The sequence below is a fragment of the Cavia porcellus genome, unplaced genomic scaffold, assembly GCF_034190915.1.
Source record: "Cavia porcellus strain 051 isolate PalLab524CR breed Dunkin Hartley unplaced genomic scaffold, mCavPor4.1 scaffold_28, whole genome shotgun sequence".
NCBI classification, from domain to species: Eukaryota; Metazoa; Chordata; class Mammalia; order Rodentia; family Caviidae; genus Cavia; species Cavia porcellus.
Window position 1 is genome coordinate 23,194,275 of NW_026947511.1, and position 27,725 is coordinate 23,221,999.

General features: G+C 38.9%; 1 long non-coding RNA gene across 1 annotated transcript in view; it reads left to right on the top strand.

Annotated features, from left to right (window-relative positions):
- The window catches only part of LOC134473836 (uncharacterized), a 119,356-nt gene that overhangs the window by 29,034 nt on the left and 62,597 nt on the right, over window positions 1-27,725 (top strand). Inside the window, exons 3-5 of the long non-coding RNA XR_010044298.1 lie at window positions 16,557-16,613; window positions 16,983-17,118; window positions 17,512-17,562. This is a non-coding gene — a long non-coding RNA (uncharacterized LOC134473836). The remainder of the gene's footprint in view (window positions 1-16,556; window positions 16,614-16,982; window positions 17,119-17,511; window positions 17,563-27,725) is intronic.

The following is a 27,725-nucleotide window of genomic DNA, read 5'->3' on the forward strand; positions in this document are numbered from 1 at the left end:
CAGAAGATGAGTAAACGAGAAAAACAGAGAAGTTTATAAATGCATATATTTCATGTATACGTGAGAGACCTCCAGGGAATGAATAGTTACCAAAGAGATGGCTTTGAGTTTTGGTTTATATGGCACCTTCAACAAAGAGCAGTAAATTTTTAGAGAGGTAACTCCTCAAAGGAGAAGGACTTTGACTCTCCAGAGGCAGCAACTGGGGGGAGAGCAAATAACCAGCATATGGCAACAGTGACGTGTGTTCTCTTCAAATGAAGCTATAAAAAGACTGCAGCTTGTCTTAGTAACCTTTACTTACTAAAGGTTAGTAAAGCTTGTTAGTGTGTATTTCTCTGGTATCATCACCAGATGACAGGGCTCCAAAGATGTTTTCACTGGTTGACCTTTGTTCTCCCCGTGGAGATAAGGGAGAGCAGGGTCCCTTCTGTCTTGTAAATCTGTGTTCTGCTTCAGGCAGAGGGCAGAGAATTTTCCTGCGTTTGCCGCTCTTCACTTCCTTTCAGTTCTCTCACTCTGCCTTTGTCCTCAGTCGTAAGAGTCTGTATATTACACATCCTTCTTTCTCCATCCTTCTTTATTTCCCACCTGCCAGCCTTAATCTATAAATCATGTTACATCCAAAGTGTTTTATCGGCCCCTGTCTCCTGCTGGTCTGCACGAAGCACATGGAGCTCGTTTCTTTTTTGAATCAGCTTGTATTCTAGCTGTAGACTATAATGGTTTGCTCTGTCTTTGATTGCTTGATAGCAGACTTGAAAGTTCATCATCCTCCTCCTCCTTGCTTCTGTAGCCCTGTAGATGTTTCTTGCTGTTGGATTCCTTCCTCTCCAGGAGTTCAGATGAATGCATCCCACATCTGGACTAGAGGGGCCGGGGAGTGCTTGCTTGCAAAGTGTTTCTCAGGATATAGTTCATCCACAGCTTCAGGAGTATGAGGCAGGGCTTGCAGGAGTCTTAGAGACACCTTTGGTCTCTGTTGAGAAGAGAACAAAATTGAAAAATCTTTCTTCATAAGCTAACAAACCAATATGCTATTACTTTTTCCTGTTATAATATCAGGTACCGTGAAAGAGAAACTATTATTGTTCACTTATTAATTCTCAATCACAACAATCTTGGGTGATACAGATTATAGTATTATAACTGTACAGAACAAAGGAAGAAAATCAATGAAAATGCAACCTGTAATATTCACTATTTTTATTCCTTTTTCCTCTATACTGTTACATCATTTTGCTTGCTTCTCAATGAGCCACATGTTGTACTTATAATTAATCATTTACAGGTTAACTGTTTAATTATTAATTATTTACAGTATTAATTATTAATTATTTACAGTAATTGTGCTTATGGTTAATTATGTACAGGTTGTGAACGAGGAATCTGATTCTTATAATTAAATGAGGTGGAAGCAGGTGGAAAAATACATACTTTACAGGGCATGGGAAAGATTGCTGGGTATGATTCCTAATATTCTCTTGTGATACTTAAGAAAGATAATCAGATTGAAATCAGATGTGAAGCGTTTAATTCAGTGCCAATGACAAATAGGTATTGAAAATGCTTGTCAATGCAGTGACTGAACTGTGCTCCATGAATGCTCATGAATTCCTTAGGAAGTAATATTTTTCCAGCTATGAAAGCAAAGTTCAGAGTGGGGAAGTGACTTACCCCAAGTTCCACATCTAGGAATTAGCAGAACCCAAATTCAAATAAAAGTATTTGACTTCAATCCCTTAACTCCTAGGTATATATTGCCATATCATTTACTTCCTATGTCAATTAAGGATGTGCTCAACTCACAGGCATTTGCTAAAAGGATTTTGCTAAGTAAATAATGCTGTTATAATTACAGAGCCCATTTAGCTGTAGTCTTGGTAATCCACACGGTCTGATCAAATCCAGTTGAGATTTTAGAATGAACATAGTCTTTAGAAGAACTCACACGTGTGGCTTTAAAGCTTAATAACTTTTGTGGTAGACAGCATCCGGGGGGCTCCAGATGATTCCTGCCTCCTGAAATTCACACCTTTGTGCAAGCCGTGAGCTGCAATGTGTGATCAATAGCATATGGCAGAACTGACGTGATGTCCTTTCCAAAATGAGGGTATGAAAACGATTATGGCTTCTTTTTTGGGCACTGTCCCTCTCAGGCCTAAACTCATGACTGACATCCTCTCCGCTTCACCCCTTTTCATTTTTGGAGCTCTTGGCCTGAGGGAAGTCTGTTTGCAGATCATGTACAACTGTGTAAGCAGGACTGTGTGTCTAGGAACTGAAGTCCCTGATAATATCAGCTGGAGAGGAACTGGGACCTGATAAACACTGTGTGAGTGAGGACATGAGGACAGTGAGGGATTTACCAGTGGCACTGAGCTTTCAAGTGACTGTGGCCTCCTGAGGCTCTCTGAGCCAGAACCACGTGGCTAAGCCACTTTCAGACCCTTGAAATGGTAACTGGACTGAACATCCGGTCCACCCGTGTACATCAAGCTGTACTCAGTCCTCATTTCTTTCTTTCATTGGAAGTTCCTCCAATAAAAGCCTCCAAGGGCAGTGTGGTTTTACATAAATAATGGCTTCTGCCCCTTTATCTTGATTTGATAGGAATTTGTGAATACCTCAAATGCAGAGGGAGAAAGCACCTGTTTCCTGAGTGAAATTCATCAACATCCTGCACATTTCATTCAGATGCACTGAGCAGGTTTTTGGGGATTGATGATGACACGTTCACTACGGCGTCTGGAGAGGTGTAATGCCAGCACGGCAGCAGCTTGGGGAGAGCTTGGAACTGCAGAGATGCCCTAGTTTGGAGTCTGACTGTGTTCCCATCTAGCTCTGTGACTTTGATCAAGTCCTGCTACCTTTCAGCTTCATTTTTCATCTGTAATAGGGAAATGAGATTATTTATTATGAGGATGCACTGAAATAATAGATGGGACAATACATTGAAAAGTACAAAGGATAATATAAATGCTGTGTAGTATTAATCAGAGTTCTAGTTATTATGACAGTGTTAAATAACCCATCACTTGATAGATAGCTTTAAGTCAAAATAAGGGATCTTCCCCACAATACAAGAGGATTTGCTTTACAAAGTGGAGATGATTCATCATCCTTCAGTTCAATCATGATGAATGTGCTCATTCATTCATCTTTTTTTCCCCACTTAACAAATGTTTACTCTGGGCCTACAGCGTGCTAGGCACTGTTCTAGGTTCATGGGATACCTAAATGAGCAAAATTCCCTGCTTACATGAAGCTTTCCCTGGTTGATAAAGGGCAGGGCTGTAGCTGCTTCTATTCAAGATGGCTGTGCTCAGAGACAAGGGGTGAAACATCTACTTGTATACTTTACTTATGTACAATTTTTACCTGTCAAACTTAATAAAGTTGAAAAAAAATAGAAAGAAAGAAATAAAAACAGAAAGATGTCCTGATATACCATCAGGTCGACCTGATGATGATTTGAGGAGAAGGCTAGCCAGAGCTGAACCACTTCGCAGAGAATAAGAAGGAGCAGAGTCTCAGGGAACAATCTTAGCAAGAGTGGGAGTTCAACCAGGGGAGAAGGCAGATACAAGGCTTAATGTTGGGAGGGGTCACAGAGTTGAGGGTGTATTTTACTAGGCCAATGATTTAGGATGTTATTTTTCATGAAGTGGGGATTATAGATAGTTTTAAAGTAGAGAATATGTAAAGTCTGAGCTGGTTCATCTGGAAACAGGGATCTGAACTGTCTGGAGAGGGAATAGGTGAAGAAGCCTTGTTGGAAGGAGAAGGAGCTGATAATTCCCTTTGTTATGAACTAAGCTGTGTACTCCCCATTTATATACTGAAGTCTCACCCTCCAGTACCTCAGAATATGACTGTATTTAGACAATATGGCTTGAAAAGATGATTTAGTTAAACTGAGGCTAGTAAGCTAGGCCTCACTCCATTATATCTAGTGTCCTATAACAAGAGAGAGACACTAGGTAGGTCAGATTCAGAGGGTTGGTCACCTGGAGAGGAGGCTGATGGTAGCATCTACAGGACAAAGATCTTATCTGTTGTGTAATCTTGGATTTCCAGTTTCTAGACCGGGGGGGAAATAAATTTCTAGAGTTTGAGCAACCTTATTTGTGTTCCTTTGTCATTCCAGCCTTAGCAAACTAATAGAGATCCCTCTGTATTCAGAGGGACATGGATTTTGCATCCCATACTGTGAAGCAGTTCTCAGGCCTAAGTGCACATTAGACATCCCTGGAAAATGTTTAAAAATCTACGATTCTTAGAATCCACCCTTGACTCATTTAATCAGAACCTATGAGCTCATTTCCTGGATGTCGTTTTTTAAAATACCCTCCAGTGATTCTGATGCGTAAGCAGAAGTGGGAACCAGTGCTATGCAATAGTGGAAAAAGTGATTTAGATCCTCATACCCTACTGTGTATCTTCTCAAACATTTATGAAGGAAAAATATCCTCACTCCAATCTTAAAACAGAGGTTTTAATCTTTAACTAAATGGCAATGATTCTTAGAAGAAAAGAAACATTTGATAGAAGTATAAGGTGGTATTTGATGCAGACTGGTCGTTTGGGCTCATGGGGGGATAGGATATATTTTGCAGTGTGGTAGCTTTGCAGCTGTAGTTTCTTGCTTTGTCTATTTTCCTGCCAAGTTTAAGCTCTTGTTCAGTCTTAATATTTGTATGACCAATTGTAAATTGCTTAAGTTGACTTTAGCATAATTAATTTCTGCCACCTGGTAAATATTTAGTTAATGTTAGCTTTTATTATTAATGAGCCTGAAGAATTTCAGTGTAGACCCAAAGTTTATGATATGGTTGTTTAGGTCACTTATGATTACATTTCTAGTTAGTTAGCTAATGATAGATGATTATTGCCTACCAGACATTCAGCTGGTTTAGCACACAGCTCCAGATTCCTTTTGTGGATTTTGCTAGAGGTCTTGGTTTTCATTAGAATTTTGGAGATCATTTCAGCACATCAGATAAAAACCAATACACAAAAGGAGAATTTGTATAAAAATGAGTTTCAAATAATCTCAGTTTTCATATGTATTTTATGGATAGTTTTTGAGGAGTTTTCTTTGTCTTTTTTATTTTTTTTGGTACCAGGAATTGAACTCAAGACTTTATGCTTGCCAGGCAGGCGCTGTGTTGCTGAGTTATATTCCCAGCCCCTCTTGAGGAGTTACTGATGATCATTAAAGTGAACTGCTGGGGTCAAATATCAGAAATGATTCATGTTCTTTAATGTGAAGGCCCTTTGGGATAAGGAGTGGCATTTTCTTTTTACTCTTCTGTTTAATGCATGGAACTTTCAGGGGATCTTTCTGGCCTCCTAGATAGGAGGTAGACTCTGTTTTCTGAATGCAAAATTCTTTGATGAGAGAGAATCACCATCTCCGGCACTTAATTCCTTCCAGAAAATGGCTTTTGCTGTTTCAAACTGTTAAACTTGAGCCTCTGGAAGGAAGAATCTTCATACTCCCACAATGTCACACCTAGTTTCCTGCATTTGGTAAATGGCAAATAGGTATGTGTTATCTCAAAAAATTTCTAGACCTGGAATACTTGACCTCCATTAACATTTCAGATGCAGTGGAGGAGAGCAACTCATAGGGAAGACTAGTTAATGCTTCTGTATCCAGGCCAGAGGAAAGAATATCTAGGACTGAGCAAATTATCAATGAGATAATTGAGTCCAACTCTGTTCAAAGACTTTCCATAACAATTGTAGCAATGGCAATGGTAATGATAGTAGTAGAATTCCAGAAGAGAATACTAGTGAAGGACAATAGAAAAAACATACTGTTCTAATCAGAGCTTTTATGACATTTGTCACCCTGTGCAATTCCTGCAGTCAGACCCGAGTAGATTTACGACAGCTGAGAGAGAAGATGGGATTGCACCTGTGTGCAGTGGGTGTTTTTTACCTTAATTTATGAGTTTGTCTGTATACTAAATTGTGAAAGTGTTCTGCCTGCTTTTCCGTGAAAACATTTGACTTCCTTCCAAACGGAAGCATATAATGAGTAGACACATTCCTCTCTCCTCTAAACCCAGCTGAGCCACTTAAATTTGCTTTTCTGTTCTCTCTTTCCCTCTGTATGACTCCTCACCTTTCCCTTTTCTGTTCTAAAGTAGTCCACTAAAGTTTAATTGCTCAGTGACTTGCTGAGTGCATGAATTCTCTTGGGGGCACTTACAGGTTTCCTAATGCGGGACCAAATCTGGATGAGTTCCAAGCAAGTGGATGACGAGATCTGGCAGGGAATAAGGGAAGCTTTTTACTCTTTGAAGGTTCCAGGGTGGCATCACTGTCAGATCAGCACTGGGAAGTGGATAATGTCTTGCTGATGATATGGGTAACATGGCAAAGTAAGTGATTATTACTAAAGTGTTTCAAATTTCTAAAGAACTTAAAAAAATCACTCTTTGGCAACCATTAGGGAAAGTTAAGGAATTATGGAAGCTACAGAAGAAACATAGGGATAATGTGGTATGAGACATGATTTTCCTTATTTTATTTACAACAGTAATATTGTTACTATGATCACCATTATTACTACCAGCACCACTACTACCAATGCTAGAAAAAAGTTTCAGGTGCTATATTAGCTGCTTTTTAAAAATTTATTTTAAAGAGAATAAAACAAAACAAAACAAAACAGAATAAAGCACATCAGGCTAAAACAACGCAAGCAACACAGGATTTCAAGACAAGACAACAGGAAATCAACCATGGCCATCACAATGTCTCTTGTTCTCCCCCAAATAGTTGCCCATATCTTCACATATATTGAATTCAAACAAACAAACAAACAAACAAACAAATAACAGTATAAAACTTATCAAAACAAAAAAATGAAAGCATTACTGGTCTTCAAAACCAGACAATAGGAAAATCAACAATGGCTACCATAATGTCTCTTGTTCTTTTCAAAATAGCTGTCCATACCTTCACACATATTGAAATCAAATAATAGGGAACAGACTAAAACCACTAAAAAAAAAAAAGAATAAAAGCATTATTGGACTTCAAAACAAGATGATAGAAAATCAGCAATGACTACCATAATGTTTCATTTTCTCTTCTTTTCTTTTCTTTTTTTGGTACTGGGGGTCAAACTCATGACCTTGCACTTGCTTGGCAAGTGCTTATCCCCAGCCTATGTCTCATTTTCTTAAAAGTAGCTGTTTGTACCATTACATGTAATAAAATCAATTCATGTAAATCCTTTAGGAGAAGTTCTAGGCGTGTATAAACCTATACATATACATCTATTGTTTTTGTATTACAGGGAAAAGTAAAACAAAACAATATATAAGAAAAAAAAAATAAGTGACAAATAACAATAACAATGAGCCCAAAACAAACTTGATAGAACCAATGGAAACAGAAAAATAAAAGCATGGTAGGACTTCAAAGCAAGATAATATTAAATCAGCAATGGCTGCCATAATGTCTTGTTTTTTTCAAAATAGCTGTTCATATAATCACACATAATAAAATCAAACAAAACAGAATAAAACCATTCCAACTAATGAATGAAAACATTATAAGACTTCAAAGCAATGTAATGGGGAATCATGATTACCATAAAATCCTATGTACTCTTACTATTTATTACACTAGGGAGACTATACGGTAATTATACACGTGAGTTTGATTTATTTCACTTATGAGTATGGTCTCAAGTTGCATCCATTTATTTATAAATATCCCAATGTGATCATTCTTTATAGCTGAGTAGTACTCCATTGTATAAAAATACCACAACTTTTTTATCCATTCCTCAGTTGATGGACACTTAGGTTGTTTCCAAGATCTGACTATTACAAATCATGCTGTTATAAAATGGGTGCACATATATCGCTGTGGTATGATGTTTTCAGTTCTTCTGGGAATTTGCTTAGAAGTAGAATAGTTGGCTCAAGTGGCACTTCCAATCCCAGGTTTTTGAGGAACCTCCAGACTGATTTCCACAGTGGTTGCCCCAGTCTATGCTTCCACTAACAATGCAGAAGAGTTCCTGTTTCCTCACAACCCCCCAACATTTGTTACTAGTGGTTTTCTTTATCCTGGTCATTCTTTCTAATTTTAATTTGCATTTCTCTAATGACCAATGATGCTGAACATTTTTTCATGTATTTATTTGCCATTTGTATTTCTTCAGCTGAGAAGTGTATATTCATCTCAGGCCTCCATTTTTGGATTGGGTCTTTGAATTTTGGGGGTCTAATTTTTAAAAATTCTTTATATGTTCTAGATGAAAGTCCTTTGTCTGAGGGACAGGCAACTAAGATTTTTTTCCTAATTCTTGGGGTTTCTTTTCACTGTTGGAAATTTCTTTTGACATGCAAAAACTTTTTAATAGCACAAGATCCCAGTTGTTGGTTCTGGGAATTATCTCCTGTGTGGTTTGATTTTTTTCATGAATTCTCTGCGTCCTCCTACGTCTTCAAGATTTCTGCCTACTTTGTCTTTCAGTAGATTTAGTTTTTCTGTTTTAATATTTAGGTCTTTGATCCATTTGACTTTATTTTAGTGCATGATGATAGGCATGGGTCTTGTTTAAGCCTTTGGCATATGGAAAGCCAGTTTTTTTTAGCACCATTTATTAAAAAGGCTATCTTTCATCCAGTGAACATGTTTGGCCCTTTGTCAAAGAAAAGTGGCTGAATGTGTTTGTAGTTGTGGTCATATCTTCTAATCTATTCCATTGATCTTCATGTCTGTTTTTATTACAGTAACATGCTGATTTTATCACAGTAGCTTTGTAGTGTAACTTCGTCAGGGATTGTGATGCCTCCTGCTTTGCCTTTTTGCCCCAGAATTGCATTTGCTATTCTAGGTCTTTTCTGGTTCCAGATGAATTTTAAGAATGATTTCTTTAGATTTGTGAAGTATACTAATGGGATTTTAATTGGAATTGCATTAAGTCTGTATAACAGTTTTGGGAGTATGGCCATTTTCACAATTTTGATGGATACAACTGATATGTACTGGTGCAACTTTGTTGTCTTATTTTCCTGCTGTTGATTTTCTGCTTTTTTTTGTTGTTGTTGTTTTGGTATCAGGGATCAAACTCATTACTTGCACTTGCAAGGCAGCCCTGGTTTTGTTGTTACTAGTGATTTTCTTTATCCTGGCCATTCTTTCTGCTTTTCTTCTTGTTTAATTGCTTGTGCTGTCTGGTGGTTTCTTTTTGTTGTTGTTCTGGAAATTGTAGTCATTTTTATCTCTCTCTAGTACGTCTTTCAGTACTCTTTCTAGGGTTGGTTTGGTGGACACAAATTTCTTAATTGTTCTTTGTCATGGAAGAATCTTATTTCTCCATTAAATTTCAAAGAAAGTTTTGCAGGGTACATCAATTTGGGTTGAAAATTGTTTTCTTTTAGTGCTTGAAATACTTTACTTCAAGTGTGCCTTAACTTGAGGGTTTATATTGAGAAGTCTGCAGAGATTCTTATGGGCTTTCCTTGATAGGTGAGTTGTGTCTTTTCTCTAACAGCTTTTACTATTCTGTTTTTATGCTTTATGTCTGCAATCTTAATTATTATATATCTGGGTGTAGATTTATTCTGTTTATGACTGTTTGGCTTTCTATGTGCCTCACTTATTTGTTATCAGATTCTTTCTCCTTGTTTGGGAAATTTTCTGCTATTACTTCTGTGAATAATTTACTGATGTCCTTCTTGTTGACTCCTGCATCTTCATTGATGCCTGTTAGTCTTACATTGTTTGTCTTTGCATCATCTTGAAACTGTTGAATTGTCATTACATGCTGCCTTGTTATTTTTAAAAGTTCTTTCCTTTTTTGATTTCTAGATGCAATCCCATCCTCAAGGTTCAAAATTGTGTCCTCAGCTTCATTCAAATGGTTTTGCCAGCTTTCAGTGTAATTTTTTATTTCTTGGATATCTCTTTGAATTTGTTTCATGTACTTTTTAAATCTATGTCTTCTCTAGTTATGCTGAGCAACTCCTTTATTAAGGCTGTCATTTCTGTCTTTACATGAGAGATTATTTCTAATCTGATTTCCTCTATAGCCTCATGGATTTGTTTCTTTATTTCATTTGCTATCTTTTCAGAAATTTCAGGTGTATGATTTGCAAGACCTCTATTTCAGTGTCTCCTGTACTTGCTCCTGATGGACTAGATGTTTGAGATTGCATTTTGCTTCATCATTTTTACCTTTTGGGCTAATAGTGGTCTTTCAATCCCACTAGTCTCAACTGTTGGTAGTGTGTATCTTAGGGTCCTATGTGGTCGGTCCTTGTACAATTGCTGGGTACCACAATGAAAAGGAGGGACAGTCACCTGAATTTCTCTTACAGGGTCTGTTGGGAGATTTCTATATTTTTCCTAGGCTGACTAGCCTAGGAGTATTGATGTAAGTCAGCCCTTAGTATGTGCTGTTATTACATCTTCAAGTTGTACCAGGCTACCAGATCTCCCTGTCTATACTGTTTGTCTTGGCTGGGACTCTACTGTGTCACTGGGTGTCTCATAAACCCTTTTAATTTTCTCCAGGTTGGGGGAGCCTTACCAGCACCCTCCTCAAGCCACTTGATGTTCTCTGTATGGAGGAAGGACTCACCAATACTCTTGCCAGGCTTATTAAGGTCTTATAGATGGAGAGGACTTTGCTACTGCTCCTGTTTACCCACTGAAGTGCTCTATTTTAGAGGGAAACTCATCACACTGACAGAAGCCTGCTGAGGTCCACTGTTTGGACGAGGGTTTCTGAGTCTTCCAGTAGCCCAATGAGGTTAATCCACTGCAGTTCAAGGTCCTGAGACAAGGAGAAGGAAGGGCAGCTGACAATCTACAGCAGTACTAGGTGCAGGGGACCAAAGGGGTGGGATCGATGATGACCCACCACTCTTCTAGGCCAGGAGGTTGAAGGGGAAGGGCAGCCAAAGATCCATCATTGTTCTAGGTCTAGGGGGGCCAGAGGGGAAAGGCAGCCAATGATCCATAGTCCTAGGTCGGGGGGGGGGCAGTGGTCATAGGGGAAGGACAGCTGAAGATCTGCTGCCCTTCTAGGTACAGGAGGGTTGAGAGGGGATGTCTGTAAATAGTCTTTTGATATTATTTGTGTTTTCTTTTTCATTTACACTTATCAATCTTATATTGTTTTTCTTTGCATCATTCTGCAGCTGTTGGATTGTTATATGCTGATCCTTTGTTATTTTTAAAAGATCTTTCCTTTCTTATTCACTAGCTGCAATTTTGTCTTTAAGGTCTGAAAGTCTATCTTCACATTCATTCAGGTGGTTTTGTCACCTTTAGATGGAATTTTTGACTTCATGTATATCTCCTTGAATCTGTTTAATGTATTCTATTGCTTTCTTATATTGCTCATTCAAGGTTTCCATCTTTTTGCAGTGCTCCTCAATTTTTTTTAACTATGTCTTCTTTAGATGTGTTTAGCATTTCTTTTATTACATTTATCACTTCTTCTTTTACTTGGGAGATTATTTCTGATCTGAGTTCCTTTACAGCTTCATGAAGTTGTTTCTTTATTTCAATTGCTATCATTTTGGAAGTTTCAGGTGTATGGCTTCCACTTTCTTCTATGTCCATGTCTCCTAGGCTTGTTTGAGATGGGTTGGAAGTTTAAGATTGCATTTTGTCTTTCATTTTGTCATTTTCCTGTATTCTCCTGGGGAAGCCAAATGCAAGGTGTCAGTTGCTTCCTGGGTTGAGGATGTCTGTCTGTACTGCAGGGAGTTTCCCTAGTTGAGTGGGTGTCATTAGGTAGGCCTTATCAGGTCCCGAGTGGCACTCGTAGGCAACTCAAATGTGGGAAATACACTGGGCAAACCTTTAACACACCCTACACGACACTCTGAAGCTCCTTGGCTGCTTGAGGTTGCTAGATGGGACTCTACCAGGTTCTGAGTAGTGTACCAAGGATGAAAAGCTGGATGGAGTATGTTGTGCAGGCCTTCAGCTCACGCCACATGGTGCACCAAAGTTCCCCAGATGCTTGGGGTTGCTGGGTTAGCCTCTACTCAGTTCCAAACAAGGTGCTAAGGTTGAACAGCTAGGTGGAGTTCACTGTGCAGGCCTGTATTAGCTGCTTTACATGTATATTCTTATTTTATGTACACTTGCCCACATCAGTCTTTTTAAGCAGTATTATTGTCTTTCTTTCTTTCTTTCTTTCTTTCTTTCTTTCTTTCTTTCTTTCTCTCTCTCTCTCTCTCTCTCTGTCTCTCTCTGTCTCTCTCTCTCTCTCTCTCTCTCTCTCTCTCTCTCTCTCTTTTGAGATAGGGTTGCTGTATAGTTCAGGCTGCTCTTGAACTCACTATGTAGCCCAGGTTGTCCTTGAACTTACTCTAATCCTCTTGCTTCAGCCTACTAGATGTGTACTACCATATCTGGTAGCATTGTTATTCTACACTTGAGGAAGCAGATCCTTAGAGAGATTAATTTTCCTTAGAACCTTTGACCATGATGTGCTAGAACTGAGACTTAAATTGTTTTACTTGCTCAAATGTCTTATTATTTGATATGCTAATATAAATATTAAATATATGTATTGATTCAATGTTGGAAATTATATTAATTGCACTAGATTACTTTCCTAGCATTGTAAGCTGTGGTGTGCATGTATACTTATGTGTTTGTATGCAGTATGCTGGTGACAAAGAAAGGTATAAAAGTGGACAGAGCTACTAACCTGAGCTTGGAAAGTCAAGCTCTATCAGTGAGAATTAAGAATGCCTCTCCTTACTATTCTTAGAACAAATTTTAAATCTGGTGTCCCAGAACTAGAAAAATCAAGTCTGAAGGGGAGAATGTGAGAGAATTGAAGACATTTGATTCAAAGGAGGTGCTCTGACTTTTGTGCTTGATTGCAGCAACATGTTTAGTTAGGTTGTGGTCATGTAGCAAGAGACATAATGTGTCTCACTGTGTGGAGGCCAGAAAGTAGAGCTGAAGTACAAGCCAAAGTTCTGTGAACATTGCTAAACTGGAGGTAAAGGATAGCTGGTCATGATGGTGGCTCTTTGCAGTTTTATTTTTAAATGTACTAATTGTACTATTTGTACTTTGTATACTTATACATTATTTATTTTCAGTTACTTTTCTTTAAGAAAAAAATGCCAATTTATATCAGAGAGAGAGAGAGAGAGAGAGAGAGAGAGAGAGAGAGAGAGAGAGTCAGACTCAATAAAACTTCCCAGGAATTGCAATAGTATTAGGGGATAAAAATGGTGGTAACCTACAGGAGGAATCTGAGGATCATTAAGTGGCTTTTCTCCAGGTTATTCATACTCAGGGATTAAAAACTGATGGAACTGTATCATGTGGAATATCTGTAGTCACTGTGGCAGGCAGAAGAAAGCATGCAAATCATTCATTGTTCTTGACATTTGGAGGAGACACCTGTCAGTTTTATTCATATTCTTGGCCAAAGTAAAGCACATAGGCTTGTCTCACAAGAAGATGGAAAAGCAAGTGTGATCCTACTAGACACTCAAAAGGAGAATTAGAATGCTGGAGAATGTTTCGAGAATAACTACCATAGATGTTAGTCCCTTTACTGCTGTGGAACTCAAGTCCTTTGCATTTGGCAAGCACCATGAGATAGAAGTGAGGTTCACATACAGAAATTGTGCCTAACTCACAGGTCATAGCCCATGGTGGAGTCTGTTTGTGAATGTCACCTTCACGTGTGCCCTGGGAGCTAAGGTCGTAAACTCCTGCCTTGCATAGGAAGCGCAGTATTAGTTCTACCTTCCACCTCCTGAGGTTTAGAAGACCCCTGACTTGTTTGGTCTGTACTGCAGGTCTTGTTTGGTGAGAAAGGAAGTGAGAGCAAGACTACTTCCCAACACAAGAGATTCTAGGAGCACCTTCAGAACTGACGTAGGCTCCCAGCAGAACTCTCTAACCTTTAAAAAAGGATTTTCAAGTCTCTTCCCAAGATAACCACCTGATATCTAGGGTTTCAACATCTAACCTTGTGGAAAACTATCTCCACTGTCTCTTAATAGTTAGTATTTATTGAGTTGTTATTAGATGCCAGTCACTATTTTAAGCAGTTGCTGTATATATTTACTTAATCTAGTAACAACTCAGGGAAATGAGTGTTGTTTTTAATCTCTATTTCAGAATTGAGGCACAGTGAGGTTAAGGATCCTGTTAGCAAGTATGAAGATGCCACTAGCATTGTTCTGGAGAGATGAACCAGCTTCAAAGTCTGGCTATAAGCACAGTATTATATTTAGAAAAAATGTGCTAGATATAAATGTGGATATGAACAATGAAACAATGATGCCAATAGAAACTCACTGAGATTCTCAAATATTAAAATTCTCACAATCTTACATTCTCTGTTTAAATCAATAGAATAAAATAGACACAGATGTACCAATGGCCCAGTAGACAACTTCATTTTCTACAGAACCATGGCGGAGCAAATTGTCATGACTGAGAGTTAATACAGTCTTTGTCATGACCAACAGACAACAGATTTCTGAAGGTCTAAGCTCAATACCACATGCACAGAGAGAAAAGCTTTATGGGCTTCTGCAGGAAATCACTGTTGTTTAAAAGTTCCTTAAAGTGAAACAGGACTGCTTAGGAATCAGTGCTGCAATCATGTGAAATGGCTCTCTCTCTCTCTCTCTCTCTCTCTCTCTCTCTCTCTCTCTCTCTCTTGCTGTCTGTTTCTCTGTGTCTCAGCTATGTGATGTATACTAATGTTTTATTCTATAACATACTATACAATAGCAGTCCCAGAAGATTACAATTTTAAGATAGCCTAGATACATAGTGGGCTGTACTGCCTAAAAATTTTCAGGAATGCTTTCCATTGTTAAGTGACACACAACTGTATATAAATATGTAGAGAATTTATTCAATAATATGCTGGTAATTATTCAACAACTGGTTCCTGGTTTTCTGTGATAAATTCACAGAAAATTGTAGGTATTGCCAATTTTTATGGGGTAAATATTCCCAGCATGCTAATTTCAAGTTACTCATGTGATATTATTGAATGTAGAGTAGGAAAGAGATGCTAACATGTAACTCTTGTTAGACAGTGTGAATGGGCTATTGCATACCAGCTTCATTAGGTGGCATAAACAGATTCCCTCACAGTTTGGACTTCAAAAATAAAACAATTCCATTTATAGTACTTTCAAAAAAATACTTAGGATTAAACCTAACCAAGGCAGTGAAAGACCTCTACAATGAAATTACAGAAGCCTAAAGAAAGAAATTGAAGAAGAAAATAGCAAAAAAGCCTCTCATGTTTATGGATTGGCAGACTTTCGTATTATTGAAACTATTATTGAACTATTATTGAAAGAACTAAAACCATCCAAAAATTTCTATGAAAGCACAAAATACTCAGAATAGTTAAAGATATTTTGGAATGCTTGAAGGCATCACAATATCCAATTTGAAAATTGCTGCAATACTTTCAAAATATGCTACAAAGCCAGAGTAACAAAAACAGCATAATTCTGGCACAAAATTGTTATGTAGACAGCTGGAAAAGAGTACAGGGTACAACCCTCCTCCACAAACAGACAAACAAACAAAGAACTCCATGCAGTTGCAACCATCTGATTCTTGATAAACAGGCCAAAAACATGGTATAGAAAAGAGATCCTCCTTGGTAAATGTTTCTGGCAAAATAGAATATTCACATGTACAAAACTGAAACTAGATTCCCATCTCTCACACTATAAAAATCAATTAAAAATCAACAAATACCTAGATTTAAGACTCAAAACTTGAAACTGCTAGAAAAAACAACGCAGGGGAAATCACTTACAGCTATAAGAATAAGCAAAAACTTCCCAAATAGAACTCCAATAGCACAGAAAATGATAGCAAGAATCAAGAAATGGCACTATATCAAATTAAAAAGCACCTGCTCAACAAGGTAATAACTAACTGAGAGAACAGAAAGCCTAAAATAGGAGAAAATTTTGCCAGCTACTCTTGCAGTCCGGGATTAATATCTAGACTATATAAAGAACTCAAAAAGAAACTTAGTAACAGAAAATAGTCCAATCAGTAATTGGGCAAATGAATTGAACAGACACTTCTCAAAAAAGAAATACAAATAACCAAGAAGGAAATGAAAATATGTTCAACATTTATAGCTGTTAGAGAAATGTAAATCAAAACTAGGTTGAGATTCCATCTCACCTCAATCAGAATGACTATCATCAAGAATACAAAAAATAACAAATCCTTGCAAGGATGCAGGGAAAAACGAACTCCTTTACTCTGCTGACTGAAGTCTAAATTCGCACTGTGCAAATCACTATGGATATTCCTTTAAAAACTATACCACTCCTGGTATATATCTAAAGAAATTAAAGTCAATATACTATAAAGGATGCTTGAACACCCATGTTTATTGTGGAATATTAATTCACAGTGGGTACTGCACCTGGTTATGTGCCCATCAATGGACAAATGGATAAAAAAATGTAGTATATGCACAGTGGAGTATTATTCAGCCATAAAGAAGAACAAAATTTTGTCATTTGCAGGAAGATGGATGGAACTGGAGATTTTCACATTAAATGAAATAAGCCAGACTCAGAAAGGTAAGTACCACATATTTCCCTAATATGTGGGATGTAAACAAAGATAATGTAAGAGTAGAAGGGAAGCTATTGTTACCTAAGAGGAAAGCAGTAGGGAAGTGTTCGGGTGGGTAATTTGGGGTGAATATAATCAAAATACATCAGATACATGCATGAAAATACCACAGTGAAACCCAATACTTTATAAAATGAATATGTGCTAATAAAATGCCTCAAATAGAGTCAGATTAGAATTGGTTTAAATGAAATGAACACAACATCATATAGAATGAGTACATAAGAGATGCATCAGTTATTTTTGCTTCTAAAATCAGCAAAACAATTTTATTCCCAGACACATCCTAGTAATTCCTTTGTGTTACACTTCAGAGTTGTTCTCTGGGAAATTTACTGAAACTGTCGGGGAGCTGCCGTCTTTAAGAATTTCATCTCAGAAAGCGAGAGAAATTCTGGGCTGTGAGAACCCGGAACGCAGGAGTGCTGAGCACTGCCCACGGACATGCTGGTGAGTAGCTGAGCTGTGAGCCGGGCACATCATTGATCTCGAAGTAACATCACTCCTCTTCTAAAGCCTGCTGGTGCTGACAGTTTATGGTTTTAAGGTCAGTTAAAGGGGGTGGTGAGAAGAACATAAAGTAAATCAGTGGAAAAGAGGAGAGAAAATGGAAAAAACGAGAACAAACTCAGTGGGTGTGCAGGAAACGAAAGACATTTGAGAAAAAAGCAAAGGGAAAAAGCTAACATTTATCAAGAGCCTCCTGGGGGACAGTGATTGTAAGATTACGAGTGATTATGGGATTATGACTATGTGATGATGAGATGCACTCTGTTTATGCTCTCTAATTCAATTTTCTCTAACCAACCTTATGAGACAGTGATTATTTTCTCTATTTTACAGAAGATGAAAATGAGCCCAGAGTATAATTTTTCAACCACAATCACACTTCAAGTGAGTGTCTAACTTGGGGTTCCAAACATGAACTGCGTGTTCTCTGCACCAACAGCACCATGCTGCCTCATGGGCAGCAGGATTCTGGGGAATATTAGACTCAGATCACTCCCAGGAGGGCAACTGAGCCTTGACGCCTGTGAGTTATTGTTTGACAAGCTCGTTGGTCTTTGCTGTTCTTTATCTGTTCCAGTCCTTAAATCTTAAGAACTAGCATTCTGAATAGAATGATTTAAGCTGTCCATTTACACAGAAATTATCCTTTGGGATGATCCATCCATCTCCAGAAAAATAGCATCCTAGGGGCTGAATAGCTTCAGCTCTGGGTTGAAGGTTGGCTTGTGACTGTTTCCTAGGCAAAATTGGAAGGCATAGTTGGATATTGACTCTGGATTTAACACCAACTTCTGAAAATATGGAGGAATAAAGAATAGGAGAAAGAAGAGGAGAGGGAGAGAATGGTGATGAAGTACGGGGCCGGTTTTGTTGCCCAGTAAAGATTACACCATCAGAACAGTGATTCTCAGTCTCTGAGTCTGGTTTAAAATCAAAAGTTGAATCAGGCATCTGATTTAATGAATAAGAAAATATTGATTAAAAGTGGCAGACTTCTTCAGTTCCCCAGCTCTGGAATCTTGCTGCTTTGATAGCACAAATCGATATCCTCTTGTGAAGGATTAAGCTTTGATTTGTGAAATAAGAACTACACCAGGGTCCAATAAGGATGCCAGCCACAGCAGAGAAACTGCATGGGCACTGGCTCGTGGGAAGCACATTTACCATTTGGGCAGCTTTTATTCGGGGCATGGAGCCTTGGGTGAGGGCTCTTGGGTAGCTTCACAAATGATTTCCTGCTATGGCCTGACTGGGAAGAGATCGGATTCCAGTCACGTGCTGTCTTTATTACACTATACACAGTGTATGTGTATATCCTTATACAGAGCGAGGGCCAGAACTTAAATTACACACAAGTCCTGAGTGTATTTGCTGCTAGAGCCATTTGCAGGACACACTGCCTTTTCTGTACTGTGGAGAGACCCTAGAGCTGGATGGATCTATTTTGGTAGTAGATATGCTTGCATCTCCTTTGTTCTTACTCAGTGAAATTGAAGGTTAAATATTTTTTTTGCAGGGGGGTGGATGCTGGAGAGTGTGTTCACATTTTGGAGTCAAACAGACTTGTGACTGTGGAGGAATAATTTAACCTCCCTGTACCTGTTTTCTTGACTGAAACATAGATAACAGTAGATTCTAGCTCCTAGGGACTCAGTGGGTTCCTGAAGAAAGAATGTTCACAGAGTGCTGTCATGGTTTATGTCTGTGGCCCCCAGGCCTCATGAGCTTGCATTGTGCATTTGTGATGGTTCATTGTCTAGTGCTTGGATTGATGGTGTCAGTGCTCCACCCACATAGGGGTGGAGCCAGGATGTGATGTAATGGCAGGAAGAAGGTGTGTCTTGCTCTTTGCTGGTTCCTGTTTTGCTGTTGGCAGTCACCATGAACTGGGGCCCAGCCATGTCTGTCTGCTTTGGAGCTAACTTAGTGTGGACTGAAACCTCCAAAAGCTGTAAGAAATAAACTCTTCCTTTCCCAACTTTGGGCTTCAGATATTTTGTCTCAGCAACAAGTAAAAAGTTACTAAGACAAGTGCCTATTAAGTACTTCACAAATTGAGTGCTATAATAATTCTGCTAATTTTCTTATGTTAGTATCAAGCTCATTTTTATATATGAATGTCACAACACTAGTTGGCTCTGAATAAGTGGGGAAGTAAGTCATTGCTGTTCAGATGACTCTTACGTCTCATCCACCTTCTGCTTTTGGATTGTAGACTTCAGTCATCCATTAGCTAGTTTGAGAAGAACCTCTTATCTGTCTATTTCCCATGACCAAAAGTATAAAATTAAGTGACAGTATGACAGTTAAGCTTACTTGTCAACACTGACTTGGGATCCGGTAGGGTATATATTATAAAGTATATTTTTGGGTGTGTCTGGGTGGGACAGGAAAGTGTGACTTTGGGCACCACAAATGACCTCTGAGCTCTTCCTTTCTGGCACTGCTCTTCTGCTTTAGCTCCCAGTCTACCTGAACTAAGCAGCACTGCTTTGCCATATCCCATGTGATGTTCCTGCCTTGGAGCTAGCTGGCCATGGAGTGTACTCTAAAACTGTGAGCCAAGTTAAATCACTCTTCCTTTAAATTGTTGTTGGTTGTTATGTCCCAGCATTGAGAAACTGACCAATGCAACACAGGATGTCAGTCTACACTGGTTGGGTGGTTTGGAGGTCAGATAATTGTAATATCTGGGCTTTAGCTCCCTTATCTTTAAAGGGAAGATGGGATCATAGAGTCTGATGTTCTTCAGGTCCCTCTTGAGGGAGCATTTCTGAAAGATTCTATGTTCTGTTTTCTGACACTGAGACTTTTTCTCTTAGTTTGTCCATGACTTGAAGAACTTTTCTGCATTTTGCTACTGTCTTGTTCCTCTAGTCCTCAGTCCTTTATTTTATGCTTGTTGGCCACTTCTGTGATTTTGGGCCATGAATGATTGTTTTTTTCTGTGTCAGTGTTCTCTAACTCCTACTCTTTGCTTCTCCTTCCTCAAATTCTGCGGCGGAATTTACTTACCCATTTTGGAGTTTAGATATACATCTATTGTATTAGTGAATGGCTTGGGGGGGGGTTGACAATTTATTTCATGGCTCTGCTTAATTGCAAGAGTGATAATCTGGGAAATCCATTTCACCCACCAATATACCTAGAATGGGCTTGGTGGGTCCCAGTTTGGAAAGAAAAATGGGGGTCTCTCTTGAGTAGCCAAAACAAAACTTCTGTCTGATGATACCAGCTTCAAATAAATGTTAGCAAACTAATTAATAAAGACAAAGGAACTTTAACTACAGCAAATAATGTACACCCTAGAACTATATCACTTCTGTTTGGAAACAAAACAAAATAAAACACAAGACTCAGTCAAATCTGATTTTTGCACTTGGTTAATATTCATCGCAATGACAAGTTGACACTGAATTCAAAGGCTGAGAATGTGCAGAGATCAGTCACCAAAAGATCCAAAGAAACAGGACGCTCTCCTTTTCCAGTGGGCATTGGAATCCTAATGAACAGGGGGATACCTGGCCTTGGGAAAGGTCATGAGCTGCAGCTTGACACTTTTATGGGAGCAGACATTGTCCTTTCTTTTCAAATTCCCATGGACTAGTGATGGTCACAAAAGTGAGTATTCATCAGGTGCTTACACTGGCAGTTGTGCAGTGTTGCACTTACCTTCACAATACCCTGAAGAAGTAGAAGTTATTATCCTTACTTTACAAAGAACTGAGACCTAGAGAAAGGAAGTCTTCAAAGCCACACGTCTACTAAGTGGTACAGGTAACATCCAGACACAGGTGCTAAGACCACGGCTTAGTGGATGTCAGTGCAAGGTTTTATTCAGAAGTTGTGACATGGTAAAATTTTTAAGATTTTCATGATGTTAATGTAAGGTAGTAGGGAAAACTGAGTGGGTAAGTGGAAAAATAAGCTTGCCTACATGATGATTCTCAGTAAAACTCGGAAATTGTTACATGGAGGTCATAGTGTTATTCTCTTTTTGTATAGGGTTTGATTATATATAAAAGAAAGAGTGACACAGGGATAATAGTTGTGTGTTTTAAGTTAGGATACACTTTTAAGGTTTGAAAAATAAAGAGAAATTCATGTATGACCTTTCCAGGCCTCTGTGCCCTGGGCTGCTGGCTCCAGGTAGAATCTCATTCTCAGCAGAGAACAGTACGATGCAGTGGTGGTTACTAGTCACCTTTCTTCTATTTTCTCTTAAAGATGGTGACCGCACTTGACTTTTTCAAATATCGTGGTATTTCTTCTGGTTTCCATATATGTAGATAGCATACAGCCTCTGCCCTTTCTGCTTGAAAACCTCAGCAGGTTTTTCTGTTCTTTGCAGTGTGCCAGTGGAGCTTCTGAGGAACACACAAAACACCCTCAAAGATTAGGAACAGATAGCAGGGGGGCATTGAATGAGATGGATTTAAAAAGCCAAAGCAGACAGTGGCTGTTATTTAGAGACCAGACACAAATGTGAAAGTGGGAATTGAAAAAGGGGAGAGTGGAGGCATCCGTTAAGCTTTTTAAGGGAAAAAGAGCCCAAAGTACATCGTAAAGGATAAAATGTGGGCATTTATATCTTCATTAAGGAGTTTATTAATTAGAGTTGAGTTGTTAACTAGTTTATAGTTCCCTGGGACTCGGACAAGCCTCTGAGAGGAGCCCAGGCAGAGAGCAGTCAGCCTGGGTAATTATTGTGGCTTGCCTTGGGGGTTAGCTCTAGCCTGCAGACAATTTAATATCCAGCAGGTGAACAGGTCTGGGATGTGCTACACACTAGGAAAGACAAATTCCCAGGCTCCTGGTTAGCTGCCAGAGTGAGTTTTTCTCTTCTTATGTTGGAAATGAGACAAAAACTGAGTAGTCTTAATTTGGCAACAGCCCAAGACCTGTGAGAATCCTTTCCTGATGTGTAGAACCATGGCTCTTAGATCCTAAGTGCTCATACAGATGCTGTGTCTCTAAGCCAAATCTGTGCACTGAGGCACCAGTCCCCTCTGGTCCACAGAGACCAAGTGTCTTCTTTGGTGTCCCATGATATTTGTGACAGCTGGGGTGGGGCCACCTGTCCCCATCCATTCCCCATTTCTCACTCTTGGCTGTGCCTTCCTTTTGTGATGCTATACTAACCCATCACACTTGATGATTTTGTTTATTTTCATTGATTCTTGACTCTTCCATTCTCCCCTGGAGAATGAAAAAGAATAGAACAGGGTTAGCCAAGTGGAAATGCTGACATGGAGAGTGGCTAGGTAAGACATAATGAAGGTGAGTGCATGCTTGGAAACGGAGAGTGTGTGCTCTACTAAGGACAATCAAATTACAGTTTCTCAACAATCTTTGGCCTGAGCAAGACAAAACAAAACAAAACAAAACAAAAAAAGCAACCTCCAAAAAACTCAGATTGTGGATTTTTCTTGTGTGTTTGCTAGCAGTGATTGCCATTCTGGGGACCCACCCCAGGTTTTTGTGGGAATGTCGCCTGAGCTATTTGAATGAATGGAGTGGGGTGGGGCATCTGTGTTACACGTGTAGGGAGGGGCCGTACCCAAACCACGATACATGGATTTGCATTGTGCATTTCTGAACCTGGTGAATCCCAAATACCTGTGTGAGATAGTGTCTTGCCTGTCATATCAGCCTAATCCTTAACAGCATGCAGGGAAATCATGATTTTGAGTGCCTAATCCCTGCCCCTTCTTCTGCCCACACTTACTCTCCCTAGTTCTGCGTCTCTTCTTCCCTTGGCTGCTCTTTTCTAACTTCTGGATTCTAGAAAGTGATTAAACACACTAGTATACACTAAAGTGCTAATGACTTCAACTTGAACTTATTCTAGGAGTTCTTTCTTTTGCTCACAAAAAAGAGTAAGATTAACCCAAAGGAATCTTCGCTAGTAGATTTCCATATATTTTAGTGTTGGAGCATTGAGAATATTTTGGAAACTTTGTAGAAGTCATGTGGTAACTTCTTTTAATTGTTTTACTCAACTTTCCTTTTATTCTCTTTTATGAAGTACTTGAAAAAACTAAAAAAACCTATCTTTCCAATATCTCTTTACAATGAGCATGCTAGATATGAAATCATTTTTCAAATGAGACATTCAGTACTTGTATTGAGACCTGTAAGGTGTGAGAGAGAAGTCATTTTATTTTATTTTTAATTTTAAAGAGGATAAAATAAATAAAACCAAGCAAAACAAACCAGTGCAAGAGATACAGGACTTCAAAACATAACAAAATCCATAAATTACCATAATGCCTTTTGACATCTTCAAAATAGCTGCAGATAGCCTTGGACACAGTAAAAATCAAACAGAATAGAATAGAATAGAAACAATAAAAACAAAACAATGAATGCAATAAAAGACTTCAAAACAAGCCAGTAGTAAATTCAAAACTGCTACCATAATATATCTTTCCTATCTTTGAAATAGCTTCTCTTGCCATCAGATTTGACATAATCAAACAAAACAAAACAAAAGAGAATAAAACCCAACCCAATAAAACAATGCAAATGATATAGAACTTCACAAACAAGATGGTAGGGAATCAGCAATGGCTACAGTCCTCAGAAAGAGATCCTTCCTAGATGTCACACTGCGTACCACTAGCCTCTGAACTTATCAGACCACTGGCCCTAGATGTGCAGTGTTAGTGAAACACCAAAGCACCACAGGCATCCAATTGGATTTCACCTCCATAGCTATCATCACAACCTGTGTTTCTCTGGATTAAGCCTGTCACTTATGGGGTGGGGTGGGGATTGGTACCTCTTGTTTGCCAGCTTGCACACCAGAAGAGGCTGGGGTCTGGCTGTTCCAGTCCAGTGGCAGCCTAGAAGTCATTGTCTGCTCTTTTTTTTTTTTTTTTTTCTCCTGGCAAGCAAGGATGGGAAATGTGAGCAATTTTGCGCTCTGTATTTCATTTCTAATCTCCAGTCTCCTGAGGAGTGAGAGGCAGTTATGATAGCTGTCTTCCCCCACCCCCTTCTTTTTTTTTTTTTTGCTTAGTACTAGGAATCAAACTTAGGACCTCACACTTGTTGTGCAGGCACTGTGTTGCTGAGCTATATTCCTGGTCCAGCTTCTTGACCTGGCTTCATGACTTTGTATTTATACATTTTGTGGCCCCCTCAGGGGTGTTCAGTTTGCTGTCTTACATAGAGTTATTCCTAAAAACCCATCTGAGAACAGGCTGCTTCAGGCTTTCTGTCAAGTTTGTAAACTCTGTAATTCCCTGTGTTAAGTCTTTACCTGCTCAAAAAACCAAAACCAAAACCAAACTACTATGTTGAACATGACCATTGTAGATTCTTTAAGTGGTTTATACCATACTTAATTTCTGAAGCTAGTCCTTATGCTAGCAGCTGAGTCCTAAATTTGACACGCAAATAAAGCTGGAAAGTTAAGGATTACTTTTCTCTCTCTCCAACCCTAACCCTCCCTTCCCCATCCCCTCTTTCTTGCTCTCTCTCTGTCTCTCTGTCTCTGTCTCTCTCTTTTTCTCTGCTGCTGAGGTATGAGGAAACCTTTCAGAGAAGGTCATGACACTATGGGAACTAAGTGACACACTGTGGCACTGACTCCATCAATTAATATTCACTAGACCAAGTAATCCCTGCTATTAATGTTTACTAATGTCTTATAGAGAAGTTGGATGACAGTGGACTGGACTGCAAACCAGCCTCCTCCCCTTGTTTAATTTCGTGGTACTAGGGATAACACTCTGAAAAACCAAATAAGGATAGTTTAAATAGGCTTTTGGTATGTGTAGCCCTGGCCTTCTTTAATTGTTAAGATCGATCAGTGAGGATAATGTAGTCATCTTTCCTAATGGGGAATGCATTTTAGTGCGGGAATAATTGAATTGGTAATGGGAAGGTGGAAGTGTTGTTTTGTATGGAAATATTCATTTCTCCCATAACTGCTGAGTAAATGTAGCCATTAGCGTATGCATACAATCTTCCTTAATCCTTTGAGCATTCAAGCAGCAGGTAGATCCTTCCTGCTGAGAAACATATTTGAGTATGATGAGTATTTTTAAAAGGAGCACGAATCTGTTTGCCATCTGGAGAGGCCAGAATTACTCTTCCGTGTTCAGCATGAATTCAGATGACTTCGGGAGATGGGGACCAGTGATGTCATTTTGAATTCTGGCTTCCTATTGAATTTAGCTTTCTTCATAGCAGCTGGAGCTGAAGATTCTCCTGAGCATGCAGTAGTTTAAAGGCAGAACATCTTGGAAATTGGGGATGCCTCTGAGGTCTTTCCTACAAAGAACAATTATAGGTTTTGATACTAAAGGCACTACTCATTCTAAGATGGTCCTTTAAAGCTCTGAAAAATTTTCTACAGAAATTGCTTCCTAAATCTTTGATTGCTTTAAAGTTAATGGCCTTGCCTCATATGGAGGAAACATCTCCACTCTATCCTTTAATTTCAGTTCCTTAACCCTTACTAAAAGTGGGTCATTATGCACCAATGTTAACTCAATTCTCATGACAGTATTTTGAGGCAGGTACTATTATTTTTCCCATTTTATAGGTGGAAAAACTAAGAGTAGAGAGTTTAGGGAACTTAATGCATGGTTTCAAACAAACTACAGTGGCCCTAGAATGTTGCTTGGAAGCACTGAACCACGGACTGTCCCTGTGTACCTTCTTCATCTCCTGGGCCTTTCCAGCTTGTCCTGTAGCCAAGGCAAGGACTGCTGCGTAGTTCACCAGTTGATCACTTGCTAAGGAGGCCCAGTGAAGGTGTAGAAGAAGATGCCAGCATATATACTTCTGTTTGTTAGTTGCCCAGGTAACAGTTCCAGTCCCTGTTACTTTTGTTTCTTAGAAAAGGCCGGTCACTGTGATGCATAGCTGGTCACTATGATGCGTGCTGCAAGAACCAATCTCCAATGGCCAACAAGCCATTTTGCCTCTGTACTTTTGGCTTGCTTATTCAATATAAACCCTAGATCACTAGAGATTAGGGCCTGATATTTTGGGAATAAACTTGATCAGTGCCTCTTGATGTAAATATATATGCCTCCAAATCCCACAAGCTGTTTCAGTGTTTCTGCTTGCAGTTGCAAAGGGTCTTGGGAACTGAAGCCTGTCCTGTCCTCTCTTCTCCAAACTCTGAGTTCTGATGTGCTGCTACTGCCCGTAGGCTTACCCAGTCCCGTGCCCTAGGAGAGAGCAGCAGTTCACCCCAGGAGTTACTCCTTTATATACTGGGTCCTACCCCTTCTGTCTTTTCCTACATTTTGTAGTTTCATTATTTTACAAGCAAAAGCAAGAGATAACTTGGTGAACTCTTGAAAATGTTCATTATTTGTATGAAAGCCTTTTGTATACTTGAAAGTAGCTTTTGCACCTTTTGCCCGAACAATAGAGCTAATATTTTAATCCTTCCAACATCTTCATAACTTTTCTTTTTGGAAATATTTTGAAATGTATTAGGTCCTTCTTAATTATAAAACTGCTGGACATTGAAAAGAGGAGTGAGTCACCATAAAAGTTAAATTAAGGTATTAATTAAACTATGAAACTCAACTACCTTTTACAGTATTGTTACTATGGGAAATTGTTGTTTTGAGTTTCATTTTAGGGTGCTGGAGAGCTTGATCATGTAACCCAAGCAACTAAAAAAGTGGGTAGGAACTAGAAAGGGCCATGGTGCTGACAGTGCGGGACTTGGTGCCTGCTGGTGTGACTTGTTTTCTGCAGCTAGATGTTCACAGGTGTGTACACGTTTTCTTCCTGGCCCACTAATCCGCCTTTGCCGTGTTCCAATTTATTCTTGACATAGGCATGTGGATTGACCTTTGTGAAATGCAAGTGTGATGACATTCCTCCTCTTATAAGTCTCAAATGGCTTTTAACTGCTTTTGGAATAAGATCCTCAATGCAGCCCATGTCAAAACCCACCACTGTCCAGTCCTTCCACTGTACCTCACCCTGCCTCCTCCCTTTCCCTTTTGTTAGCTTCTATGGTTTAAGGTTACTTTCCTTATGATTTTAGATATGTGTTTTCCCACTTCCCTGAATCTTCACTTTTTCTATCTATCTATCTATCTATCTATCTATCTATCTATCTTTCTTTCTTTCTTTCCTTTCTCTCTCTCTCTCTCTCTCTCTCTCTCTCTCTCTCTCTCTCTGTCTTTCTTTCTGTCAGACTGTTACTCATTCATCAGATATTCAATTTAACGGTTACTTCCTAAAGGAAATCAAAAACAAAAACAAAAAAAAAACTAGTCCTACTGAAGGCATCATGTGGCATTCCTTTAGAGCATTAGTTTCAGATTAAAATTAAATGTAGACTCTTTTAGGAAAGAGATATGTTTGCCTTATTTTTTTCTTCTGGGGCCAATAAGCATTGAAAAAGAATTTGTTGAATGAATCAATGAGTGAATTAAGAAATGAACTAGGTATGTGTGACTAACTAGATTTTGAATTTCTTGACAGCAGGAGCTATGTTTTTACTCATTTTCTTAGAGTCTAAACCTTCCAGCACATGGGTTGGGAAATAGTAGCCTTAATAA